Source organism: Perognathus longimembris, chromosome 12 (assembly GCF_023159225.1).
Source record: "Perognathus longimembris pacificus isolate PPM17 chromosome 12, ASM2315922v1, whole genome shotgun sequence".
Lineage (NCBI taxonomy): Eukaryota > Metazoa > Chordata > Mammalia > Rodentia > Heteromyidae > Perognathus > Perognathus longimembris.
In genome coordinates this window covers 21,211,872-21,224,907 of record NC_063172.1, presented here as the reverse complement: position 1 = coordinate 21,224,907, position 13,036 = coordinate 21,211,872, and the positions used below count along the sequence as shown (strand labels likewise).

Below are 13,036 nucleotides of genomic sequence, written 5' to 3'. Positions count from 1 at the left end.
GAGGTAGGAGTATGGCTAAATAACTGCTATGACAAAACTTAGTACTTACGACTTTTATGTTTTCACTCTTCACTGTTAATGAAGTTAGCTTCAAGGTGAGGTTATTCATTATTCCAGGTTCATGATAATATCTGCAATAACTTTCATGAAAATCTTAATACAAGGCAGTTCAGAGAAAAGTAAAATTAAGATAGTATCCCTGAGAAACTATTCTCTTTTTTTTTTGTTCTTTTTTTTTTTTTTTTTTTTTTTGTCAGTCATAGGGCGTGTGCTTGCAAAACTACTCTTAGGCAATCTGATTTTGACCTTGGAATCTAACTGAGGGCTGAACATACATAAGATATATGTGTATGTTTGTGTGTATATATATATGTATATGCTATATATATATAGCAAATATATATAAAATATATAGCAAATATAATATAACATATATGTGTATGTTATTTACATGTATTCTTCTCTGCAGTATTATTAAAACTTTGACTGTTGATTATTATAGTGAGAGAAGTAGATTGAATAAGTATTTCTATTATTAAGTTAAAATATCAAAGGTTGAAACATGATTGCTAAGAAACACTTTTGAGTAAGTTAATTATAATGACGTTTGTGAAAATAAATACATGAAGTATACAAAAATCATTATGTTAAGTATCCAGGCACTGTGATTGTGATTATGCGCTCCAATATTCTTAAGTTTAACACTCATTTTAAGTGTATCTAGGTAGCTGTGTTTTCAAAAAACCTGAACAATGCATAGAAATAATTTCTTATACCATATCTAACAAACAATGAAAATGATATACATAGTATACTGTAGAGAAGTATATTTTATAGAAAAGTCTATTTCAGAAAAGTAGGCTAATGATGATCATGAACACTGGTTTTGTGGAGTCCACGGTTGGCACAGAACAAAAGAAGAAACTATGAGATTAAGAAAGGAAACTACATACAAACAAAATACTACTATCTAACGGTAAATGAAAATCATGTATGAAAATAATTTGGTTAAGTCCAAAATCATCCATCTATCTACCCATCCATCTACCCTTGGCCAAGAAAGACAAGCAGATATCACTGAAGACTATCAGGGATCTGTTATGCAATTACAGTTATAATTGACACACAATACATTTCTTGTAATTTCAAATGTGAGTAGATATATGTATATATGTATACATTAATACACACATATAAAGTATATAAATATATGGTAATTATATTCAATGTTAATGTTCAAAAGAGTACACTCTAAAATTTAAAGATAATTTTCAAAATAGTATATTCTATTTTCATCCTGAATATAAAAAATGATGACATCTGTTCATTCACACATACACAAAAGTATCACTTATGGAAACAGAACCTTACAGAATGATTCTTTGATTTAAAGATAGCTTCACGTAAGAATGTCACTATATGAATAAGATAAATAAACCTGAGTGTGGGTTTGAAACATACTTAAAATTTGCCTGGCCAATAGATAAGGACTCTAATTCTGTCTTGCATGCCTATTCTCTCCACAAATTCATAAACCCGAATGCCTTTTATTAATGGTACCAAGGACCAAACATGCTAAACATTATTATTAAAAAAAAAATTTCCATTTCCTTGCGAATGAGGCAATGTCATTCATTCTGATGGAAGCATAGAATTTAGTAGTGTATATATGCTATATTTTCTTGATCCATTCATCTACACAGGGTTGGTTCCATATTTTAGCTATGGTAAATAGCTGCAATGGACATGATTGTGCTGGTAGCTTTATAGAGCCTTGTTTATGATACTTTGGATAAATGCACAGAAGTTGGATTGCTGGTTCATAGGGAAGCTCTATATTTATTCTTTTGAGGAACCTGCATACTGCTTTCCAGAGTGAGAGTGAAAACTTGTTTAACATTTAATTTTTTCCTGAGAAAAATTTAACAAACATTTCTACTCCAATATTCCTATACCTCTTTTCACAGAGTAATACTTCTACATCATTAGTAACAGATGAAAATATTTTCAAGTGTTTGCAATCCTATTTAATGAATTAAATCCATATGCTTTCAAACAAAAAACAATCTTTTTTTGTTTTTACTTTTTTCTTTATTGTCAATGTGAAGTATAAAGGGGTTACAGTTTCATATGTAAAGCAGTGAGTACTTTTTTTTTTTTTTTTTTTTTTTTTTGCCAGTTCTGGGGCTTGCACTTAAGGCCTGAGCACTGGCCCTGGCTTTTTTTTTGCTGAAGGCTAGCACTCTGCCATTTGAACCACAGCACCACTTCTGTCCTTTTCTATGCATGTGGTGCTGAAGAATTGAATCCAGGGCTTCATGTATACAAGGCGAGAATTCTTGCCACTAGGACATATTCTCAGCCCTACATTTCTTTTTCAACTTGTTACCTCCTCCCTCATTTTTACCACCACCTCCCCCTTCCCCCTTTCCCTCTCACCCCAATGAGCTGTACAGTTGTTTAAAGCAAATGGTTTTGTAAGTATTGCTTTTGAAATGGATTGTCTTTTTATCATTTGTCTTTAGAGTTTGGTATTCCCTTTCCCTTCCCTCGTTCTAATACACTTATATACAGTATCCAGGGTACTAAGAATAGATACAGTGATCGCAGGGGTAAAACCACCGGAAGAGAATATGAGAGGAAAAAAAAAAACTGTTTCACATGGCGTGTTAAAAATAATAGCAGCAATGACATACCTCTTGTTTCCATAATATAGAGTTCATTTCACTTAGCATCACCTTATGTGTTCATACAGGCATAGATAGCTATTGGGCTATTGTGATCTTCTGCTATGACTAACCTAAGCATGTACTAATTATTCCCTATGAGGGAAACCATAGAGTCCATGTTTCTTCAGGTCTGGCTCACTTCACTTCGTATGATTTTTCCAAATCCTTCCATTTCCTTATGAATGGGCAGTGTTGTTCTTTCTGATATAGTCATAAAATTCCATTGTGTATATGTACCACATTTTCCTGATGCACTCGTCTACTGAGGGGCATCTGGGTTGGTTCCATATTTTAGCAATGACAAATTGTGCTGTGATGAACACTGTTGTGCTGGTGGCTTTAGTGTGTTCTTGCTTGTGATCTTTTGGGTAGATGCCCAAAAGTGGGGCTGCTGAGTCATCGGGGGACTCTATGTTTGGCCTTCTGAAAAACCTCCATGCCGCTTTGTGTTTTTATTTTAACTCAACAACACCAGCATTAGAAACTTAGGCATAATTTTTCATCATTAAATATTGTACCTCATGAGTTGAGGTACAGTTGAAACATGATTGAACTAGCAATAAAATCGATGTAATAAAAACTGGGTAAAAAAGGCTAGCAATTGTGGGAAGGCACTTCTGTACACTCCATATTTTACTGATTTCTAATTTTAATTCTTTCAGCTTTTCTCTGCAGGAATTTTTATCATTTGGGCCATCAGATATTACTTTCAAGTAATAACTATCAAATATGTGTGTGTGTGTGTGTGTGTGTGTGTGTGTGTGTGTGTGTGTGTGTGTCCATGTGGCCATATTGGAATTGAGGAGCTCAGGTTTGGCCTCTGCCCTTGAGCTTTTTTGCTTAAAGATAGATACCCATAACTTGAGCCACAGCTTCAAGTCTGGCCTTTTGGTAGTTAATCAGATTTAAAAATTGTCCTATATTTGAATATCCCAGATTGACTTTCAGTCAAGATCTTCATATCTCAGCCTTTCAAACAGATAAAAATTACAGGCATTAGCCACCAGTTTTTGGCTTCAAATTACTTTTTAAAAGGTTAGGAGTATTATTCACTTTGAGCTCTGAAAAATAATATAACCAATAGTTTCACACTAAGAATTCATTATTATCCAGGTGTGACCTAGATTTTTTAATCCCAGCATACAAGGAGCTAGGCAGGAAAATCACAGATATAAAGCCAGTTTGGGCTAGGTAGTTTCAAAAAAGAAAGAGAAGGAAAAGGAGGAGAACAATAAGAATTAATAATTTAATTTATTCACTTTGATTCAAATGACACTCAAATCTGCATTCTTTAATTTTATGTATTAATAACACCTAGATATGATCTTAACAGCTGTTGAGAAAACTGCATTGGAAAGAAATGGCTACAATCATTTGGCCAGATGGATATGAATAAATGATCAAGCTGGATAATCTTGAATGTGTAAAACAGAAAAGCACTGTTTCATAATACCAAAATTTCAATGTACTACAAACATAAAATAACAATGAGAAATAAATTGTTTGGATTATTCTTTGGGAAACCAGCATTTCAGATATAATTTTTGCCTCAGGTTTCATAGTTTAAAAAATAAACTGATTTGTAAGTCATTTTACTATTATGACATTAAGCTGTTATACAGATCAAAAAGAACATAAAGGAAATTTAAAAAGCAACTTTTGGTAATGTTTTATTTTCCATTAAATTTTGTTTTCTTAGGTTCATTATTGGAGATCGTTTAACAAGGAGAAAGTCAGCTTTTAAGAACACAATTATTATCTCTGTAATCTTATCTGAGTATATTGGAAACCGTGTTTACTGGTATTGGAAGTAGGAAATTCAAAGGGAATACCAAATTTGAGAGACACAGGGTACAAAAAGAGAGATAACTACAAAAGCAATACTTGAAAAACTGGTGTAAGTGAACTGAACACCTGGGGGGGGAGGGAAAGGGGGGGAGGGAGGGGAGCATGAGGGACAAGGTAACAAACAGTACAAGAAATGTATCCAATGCCCAACGTATGAAACTGTAACCTCTCTGTACATCACTTTGATAATAAAAATCTGAGAAAAAAATAATAATAAAAAGAACACAATTATTTATTCCAATCTCATCTTAAAAATTCAATACCACAAAATTATTAGGCATAATTGAAACTAGGTGTTGCAAATCAACATTGGGCTCCATTTAGGAAAAGAATGACATGCAATGCAAAGATGACACAAGATTCCATTAGTCTGCTTAAAATTCTACAGGAAAATACTGAAATTATTTTGTAAGTAACAAAGTGTATTATTTGACATATTATTAGAACATAGCTCATATTTTTCTGTTGTTCTCTAAGGTACTATCTGGCTGAAGAACAAGATATTTCCTATGTAGTTATCAAATAATCTCTACCTGACATCTTTATTCTATATTTAGGTAATGTATGTTTTTTTGTTGATTATAAATACACCTCATTTTTCATTACATTGTCATTTGTTGTCATTTTTTTTTGTTCTCAAGATACTAATTTTCCATTATTTACCATAAGATTCATTAAATAGAATCTTTTCTATTAAAAAAGACCACTTTGACTTTCTAATAAGTAATACAAGATTCATTATCATCAAAAAGATTATTTTCTGTTACCCTCTAATGATTGCACTTATAATTTTATTGATGTTTGATAAAAATATACCTGTTAAAAATACGTTTCCTAAATAAGTAACATGAGTAAGACTCTTCTTCTCAACAGTACCATGTTAAATGTAAGTAACATAATTTAAAGGAGCCCAAATACAGAAGAAAATAAGGATCTCATATAACTGCAATTGATCTTTCTGCTTTGCTAATTTCAGTTATGAATAGCTCCAGATTGATTAATGATTCCATCATGATTCTGTTCATCTTGTTAGCCTTCCTGTGATTATTTTAACAATTGGTCAATGGATAAAGAAATATGTTCATCAATAACCTCCAATTTGTGCTGCATGATTGTGAAATTCTAGAAAACGTGTGTACAGGCATTCTTAATGAAAAATAATTTAGATATTGGTGTGACTTTCCTCTTTTGTTCATCATTGGCACTTGTCCAACCTGACATTATCTAAGCAGATTCTACCAGCCTGTAACTATGTTGTAAGTAGTTCAAAGGTCAGTAACTTTCTTTGGTATGACATGGAAATTATATGAAAGTTGTATGAAAATACAATATCCACAAATGTTTTATTTTTCTCTTGAGAATGTGTCTTTGTTTTTAAAGGTCAGACTTTTACCTAGGTGTATTTCCAGAATCCTTTATTTTCTGTTACAGTTTCCTGTGCATATTATAATCATAATTTTACTTGTAGAAAATTTGGTAATTTTACAAAAAATCAATTAAAATTTGAATTTTTAGATGGATGAAGTTTGGAACCTTCACAACTTAGCAATAAGGATGTTCTCTTCACAAGTCATTGTAAAGGTACTACACAATGTCTACAAGTAATTATTTGCATAATAGTTTTATGCATACATGTATGTATGAATTTAGAGAAAAGGACTTGCTTTATAGCACAAAGTAGCCTGAAACTCTCCCTGTAGGGCAGAATGAATTTTTAATTCCCAGTACTTCTTCCTCTGATGTCTACATACTAGAATTAGAGTCATATAACACCACAGTATGAGGAGTTCTAAATCTAACATTGTAATATTATTCTGAACCAAATCCAAATATCTATGGAAATCGTTTTTATATATGTTTGCTTGGTATGGTTTTTATCCTAAACTGGATTTAATATTCTCATTAATTTGTGAATAACATGGAACTGTCAAAAACTATTAAAATACTTTTCTTGCTTTGGATATTGGCAAAATATATCATGGGATGACAGGAAAGTGCTTATATAATGAGTAATGAATTTCATCTTTGAACAAATGAAACAAAATGGGTCATGCTGAACTTAAACCTACATTAAGTGCTATCAACTTTTGCCAAAGACAATTAATGGTTCATTATTGATGATAAGCCATTGTTCCAAAGCTAAGAGCTTCCTGTGATTTGCATATACTGCTTCTGCTCAATATATTGAAATATCTTAAGGCCCGGGGCTTCTATGTATGATCATAAAAGAAATGAAATTGTAATATCCTTTAATAACAAGAAAAGCTTATTATACCTATAGTTTTACATTGTCTTTTGATTCAGCTTTTAAAATTTCTCCTATTGCTTCCATTTTTAAATATGTAATTTTATTCTTTTTTTTTCCTTTCTCATGCCATTTTATTCTTTTGTTTAGTTTCTTCTCTTCTGACTCATTGTGTAAAATAATTCTTGCGGAAGATAATTTGTCATCACTGTCATAATGAATCCAATTTTCCTTAACCCAGACCTGCCCGTAGCTTGCTATATTGCAAAGAAAACTACCTGAAAGGCTAATCAGGAGCACTGTTTGAACAGTGTGACTGGACTATTATACCTTTAATTAGATCAGTCACAATTCTTGGTGAATAGTGTTCAGCAAACTATTCTTTAGTAGAGGAAATTGTATTCTTGAAAAATCCCTAATTCAAGAATACAATCCTATTACTGCTAAATATAAAAGCGAAGAAATTTAAAGTATGAAACTGAATGAGCTGGGCTTCTGCTACATTTTAATTGTTGATGCAAATTAAGCTGAATCTTTTCTCAATTATCCATTCCAATGTCAGATTCTATTTCTAGAATTACATTTTATTTCAAACAGATTGAGACTGTCTATGTAAATAAGGACTATAAAAATTAGATTGGATACGTAGTTTATTGAAAAACTGCGTATTTCTAAAATAGGACTTAGTTACAGAACACGTCCATACAAGTTATCTCAGGAAATCAAACAGAATATAAATATGATTTGGGCAGAATTCTTTCTTCCCAATCTAATGACAAAACAACCCCTGTGAAAGTAGGAACCAAATGAGTGAGAGACAAACAACAATCATCTTAGTAAGAAAAATATACTTAAAGTTCAAATGAAAATAAAGAAGCCTTTTTACTTTGTGTATATGCCTACATCTATTTTTGGAGTTATTGACAGGATCTTTGATTCAAACACCCAAGCATTAGTCACCACTGATATCTTAGTATTCTCAGAGCTCATTAACTTCATTCAAATTTCCTTTAATAAGTATTTTCATCTTTAATACAACAAATGTGCTCACTCTTGTGGGCTGTTTCGACTTCCCCTCGCTTGGGGGGGGGGAAAGGGGCTTGTCCGCCCCTTCCCGGGTTGGCCCTTTATCGCTCTCACGTGGGAGCGATGGCCCCAGGTAGCCTCGTCTCTCTCTCTCAACTTCCCCTCGCTTGGGGGGGGAAGGGGTTCGTCCGCCCCTTCCCGGGTGGTCCATGATCGCTCACGCGGGAGGGATGGCCACGGGTAGCCTCGGTGGCGTGTGGTCGCAGGGTGCCCCAAAGCCGCCAAGAACGACACGGACGCGTGGGCCCCTGGAGAAAGCCATTAGGGCTTCTATTTATTCAAATGAGGAACCCCCCAGATATACCCTAAAGGCGGGCACAAGAGAGGGGCCCCTGATTGGTCCCAAGGAACTGTCCCTTAAGTGATGTCAGACTTCCTTCTCTTCCAGTTAAAGACAGGAAGGGGAGGGACAGGCTGAGGTCAGCTGTGGCCCCTTAAATGTGCAGCTGACCCCAATAACTCTAAATCCAGTCATATTATTATGCTTAGTATTTAATGATTTTTTTAAATGACTGTTCTACTTATGGTCCATTGTCATTATTCGTTTTTTGTTAGCTTATCATTTTATGTAATTTTTCTGCTGTAAATATATACTTAATATCTAGCATTTTAAATGACACTTATTAATTTTCTAATTTACTAATGATTCAATAAACTCAATATTTCATAGCTTACTTTACCCTTCCTACATTACTTTTTTTTGCTGGGCAGTTGGGGGCTTGAATTCAGGTCTGGGTGCTGGCCCTGAGCTGTTTCACTCAAGGCCAGCACTGTAACACACTGAGCCACTTCCTACCTTTCTATTATGAAATAGGAAAAAAAAAAAAAAAAAAAGAGGGATACAACCTGAAAAAGAAACAAGCAAAAATTTAGTAGTATATATAATATTATACTGAAATTAGAAGAAATGCAAGTCCCAGAGGGATGACTAGGTCAGAATGGAACATAAAGTTACTTAAATAGAGAGACAAAACTTTTGAAACTTTACTAAAAATTGAAAAGTCACTTTTAGAAAGAACAATGTTAAAACCCTCAAAAATTTGGAGATGTATTATCAGATAACTACAAAGTGAATGCTCCATTATCTTATGGTCAAATTGTTCAAAAAATGAAGAGGACTTAAAAAACTTATAATCCATTAGAGATTTCTTAACACAAACAAAGCAAAGATGAACATCATTAAAACAATGAAATAATCCAATGATGAGGAAGCAAAGAAAAATTGAGAGAATGTTACTCTGAAATATTATGACTATAGAAAATATCCCTTAAAATTGAAGAACAAATGAAATTTTAATTGTTTGAAACAAGAAAGTTTTGTAACCGAAATATATTGTTAGAAATTTCTTAAGGTTATAGATAATGACGAACTTTCTAAGTAAGCCAAAAAGTGTAAAACATAGCTTGTTTACTGATTAAAATAGTATACTGAATATTCTAAACTTCATCTCTTTTGTTAAGATTGAAAGGGGTGACATTGGTCAAACTTCATTACTCACAAACCAACATGTTTACTTGTATCCCCTCTTGTAAGGTAAATTATCAAGAGAAGTCACATGTTGAAGGATGGAATCTTGGAGTCTTTATTAGAATGCTAGGGGTCTGCAGGCAGCCAGTTGTTACAAAGGCATGCAGCCTGTAATACCCTTCACACTGTTAGGAAATATATCAGAGGAAAGAAAGAACAAAAACAATACCAACAAACCAATAGTGGGACGCCAAGGTGACCAGAGACCAGCCAGTAGACACGTGGCATGGAGTAATGGCACCTGAGAAGGTCTGCATCTAAATAGGTCATGTAAGGGGCAGGGTCACAGGCAGTGGAGTGGCAGGCTCAGTAATCTATAGGCCAAGTGCCCACCTCTGTCTGCAGGGATCCAGGAATGCCCATCACCTGGGGGTTAGACTTCCCTTCCTCCACCATGAAGAGGAGATGGCAGATCCTACAATTTACCACGTGGCCAAGATGGCATAGGCCAGACCTCACCTCCTACTTCACCCCTTTGTACAGCCACTTAAGAATAATAATAAAAGATACATTCATATATTTCACTCATTTTTATTAGATCACTTTTTGTTACTCAGTTTTTTAGTTCTTTACACATTATGAATACTAATCCCTGTCCATATGAATACTCCGAAGGTATTTTCCCAATCTGTACATGGCCAGTTCTTCCCTTTTCTTGCAGAAACTTGCTAGTTTGATTACAATTTATTAACCAACTTTGCTTTTATAGTCTATGCTTTTGGGAACTTCACCACAATATTTTTATTACCTATATCATAGTCTAAAAGTGTTTTCTTCTTATAATTTCATATTTATGTCTTATATGCTTTTTTTTTTTTTTTTTTTTTTTTTTTTTGCTAGTCCTAGGCCGTGAACTCAGGGCCTGAGCACTGTCCCTGGCTTCTTTGTGCTCAAGGCTAGCACTCTGCCACTTGAGCCACAGCACCACTTCTGGCCATTTTCTGTATATGGGGTGCTGAGGAATCCAACCCAGGGCCTTATGTATATGAGGCAAGCACTCTTGCCACTAGGCCATATTCCCAGCCCTATGCTGTGTTTTATCTACTATAAATTGCTCTAGGTAATACAAGCACCTTGTCAATATTAACTATTCCATTTCATAAACTTTTTAAATGTTTCCTTGCTATTGTTAATTTCTCACATATTGTGTTTTTACTTAATTTTCATGAAGAGATGTTTTACTCTATCAATTAAGTTTGTTTCTAAGTAATATTAAGTATTACAATGTTATTTCTTTCTCAGACATGTTGCTTTGGGCTATGGAATTCTACAGATACTTGTGTTATTATTTGGTATGCTTCAATTATAACCATATATTTTTATTTTTCCTTTTTATTAATGTTTTGCATTATATTTATTGAATTGCTTAGGGTAAACTGTTATATGTTAAATTATCTGAGAAGCCACATATTGAAGGATCCAATCATGGAGTTTTTATTAGAGCATTAGCAGTCTGCAGGCAGCCAGTTGCTACAAAGGCCTGCAGCCCAGAAATACTAGCAGGAAACAGGCCAGAGAAGAAAGAAACAAGAATAACACCAACAAACTAATCCACCTCCTTTGGAGAGCTGACTTGGGACAGCATGGTGACCGGAGACAAGCCAGGGGAAGGAACACAGGACGCAAACATGGAGACATGTGGCATGGCATAATGAAGCCTGAGCTGGCCAGGGTCAGGTCAGGGGGCAGGGTCACAAAAATCTCCCAATCCCAAGCACTTGACTGACAGGATCAGTAACCTATAGGCCATGTGCCCACCCCTGTCTCATGGGATTCAGGAATACTCAACCCCAGGTAATGGGACTTCCTTTCCTCTAGGAATTCAGGCACACCCATCAAGAGAAGATGCCAGGTAGTACAACTCACCATGTGGCCATAATGGCATGGACCAGATCTGACCTCCATATTACAAAAGTACTCTTGTATCACTGAATAAATGTACTTAATTATAATGAACAATCTGATTTGACAATATTTTGTTAGAAATGCTTGCATTCATGTTCATTTGAAGTATTTCTCTCAAGTATTCTTTCATATATAATGCTTGTGTCTGCTTTTTGTGAGAGTAATATGGACCTTGTAGAATGAGTTTCAAAGAAATTCTTCCTTTCCAAGTGTTGAACTGAAATGAGAAGTGATTTTAGTGTTTCACTGAAATTTTGGAGAATTTCTTAACTGACCCAAATGGTTTGGGATATTTCGATGTGGGAACTTTTGACTACTACTTCCATATTACTATATACTAGTAGCCTTTTTGGTTTTCTGTCTTGGAGTTCAATTTTGGTAAATTGCACATATTCAGAAATGGGTCCATTGAAGTTATAAGACTCTTTTCTGATATGCTTGGAATGGTGGTAGAAAGTTGAGAACTACAGAGTACCACAAGAGTATTCCTCAGTATGATTGGTTTGAATTAATTCAGTCTACAGACATTGGTATTTACAGAAGACTGTAATTTACTGTTTTTTTTTTAATTAGTGCTAAATAAGCACAAACACTTTCTCAAATTTGTGTTTCTCAAATTTTGTGTTTCTCAAATTTAAATTCCATTCTTCATTACTCTATCCTGCTTACATTGTATTTCACAGGAAATATAAAAATGGAAAAAGATTAATATTCATATACTATCTGCAGTCATGGAATTATTTCCCTCATTTTGTTCACCTTGGGCATAGTTTGCCTATTGATTTAGAAGTTACTTCCACCTTTGCAGGCATGTAGTTAATAAAAACATCTTTCACTAGATACAAATTTTTAATTTATTTGCAAACTTTCATGTAAATTCATCATACAATTAACTTGTAGAGAAATGTTTACAAAGCAACATCAAGACTGGTAGATTATTTGCAAGTTTAGTTAGTTTAATCAAAAATGCCCAGGGCATGAGAGAGCACAACAACAATGATAATTTCTTATTGGATTATAATTTTAAACACCGTGAGAATCTTTTTACATAAGTCTCAGTGTTGTTAAAGGAAATAAATCCTAATAATTCTTAAAATTTTATTTTACAACTATTCAATTTTCTAGAGCAGAATTGCTGTATGTTAGACCCTTAGTGGTTATTTTGTGGGAAGAAAACAGAGATTAACATGGAAATAATTTCTTTATAGCTGTATTTCTGTATCCTGTGAACGGTGAACACAGCAATAGAAGTGTCACAGGAACTCTGGGAAGTCAAATAGCCACAGCAGGAACTTTGAGCCATTACAGAGGATTCCAGAACAGGAACATCTCAGGGACTCATTCATAAATTTCAGTACGTTGTATGATACATTCACAGTAAAATTCGATTCCCTATTCCTGCTTTTTTCTTATTTTAAATAAGCATAGCTATTTTATGTAGGAAAAGGTTTCAGGTAAGCATATATTGAATATCCAATGCTGTGATTCATAATTATTGTGAGATACCATTTCTACTTTAAGATTTTAATGTATTAGTTAAGCACTGAATCACAGTCAATTATCAATTATTGTCTTCATTCAGAATCATACTGAGCAAATATAGCTACTTAAAAACAATTGTCAGAATAATATGGATTACTGCAAAGGCTACTTAGGCCAATAGTGTTGAAGGAAAAGAGAAAAGACAAAAAACAG

General features: G+C 33.9%; 1 long non-coding RNA gene across 1 annotated transcript; it reads right to left on the bottom strand.

Moving 5' to 3' along the window:
- Window positions 1-2,475: 2,475 nt before the first annotated feature.
- On the bottom strand, window positions 2,476-11,365 carry LOC125360875. The gene is made up of 3 exons (XR_007212819.1): window positions 11,355-11,365; window positions 7,859-7,868; window positions 2,476-2,652 (listed from the first exon to the last, which is right to left on the bottom strand). It is a non-coding gene; the product is annotated as an uncharacterized LOC125360875 (long non-coding RNA).
- Between the last annotated feature and the right edge of the window lie 1,671 nt (window positions 11,366-13,036).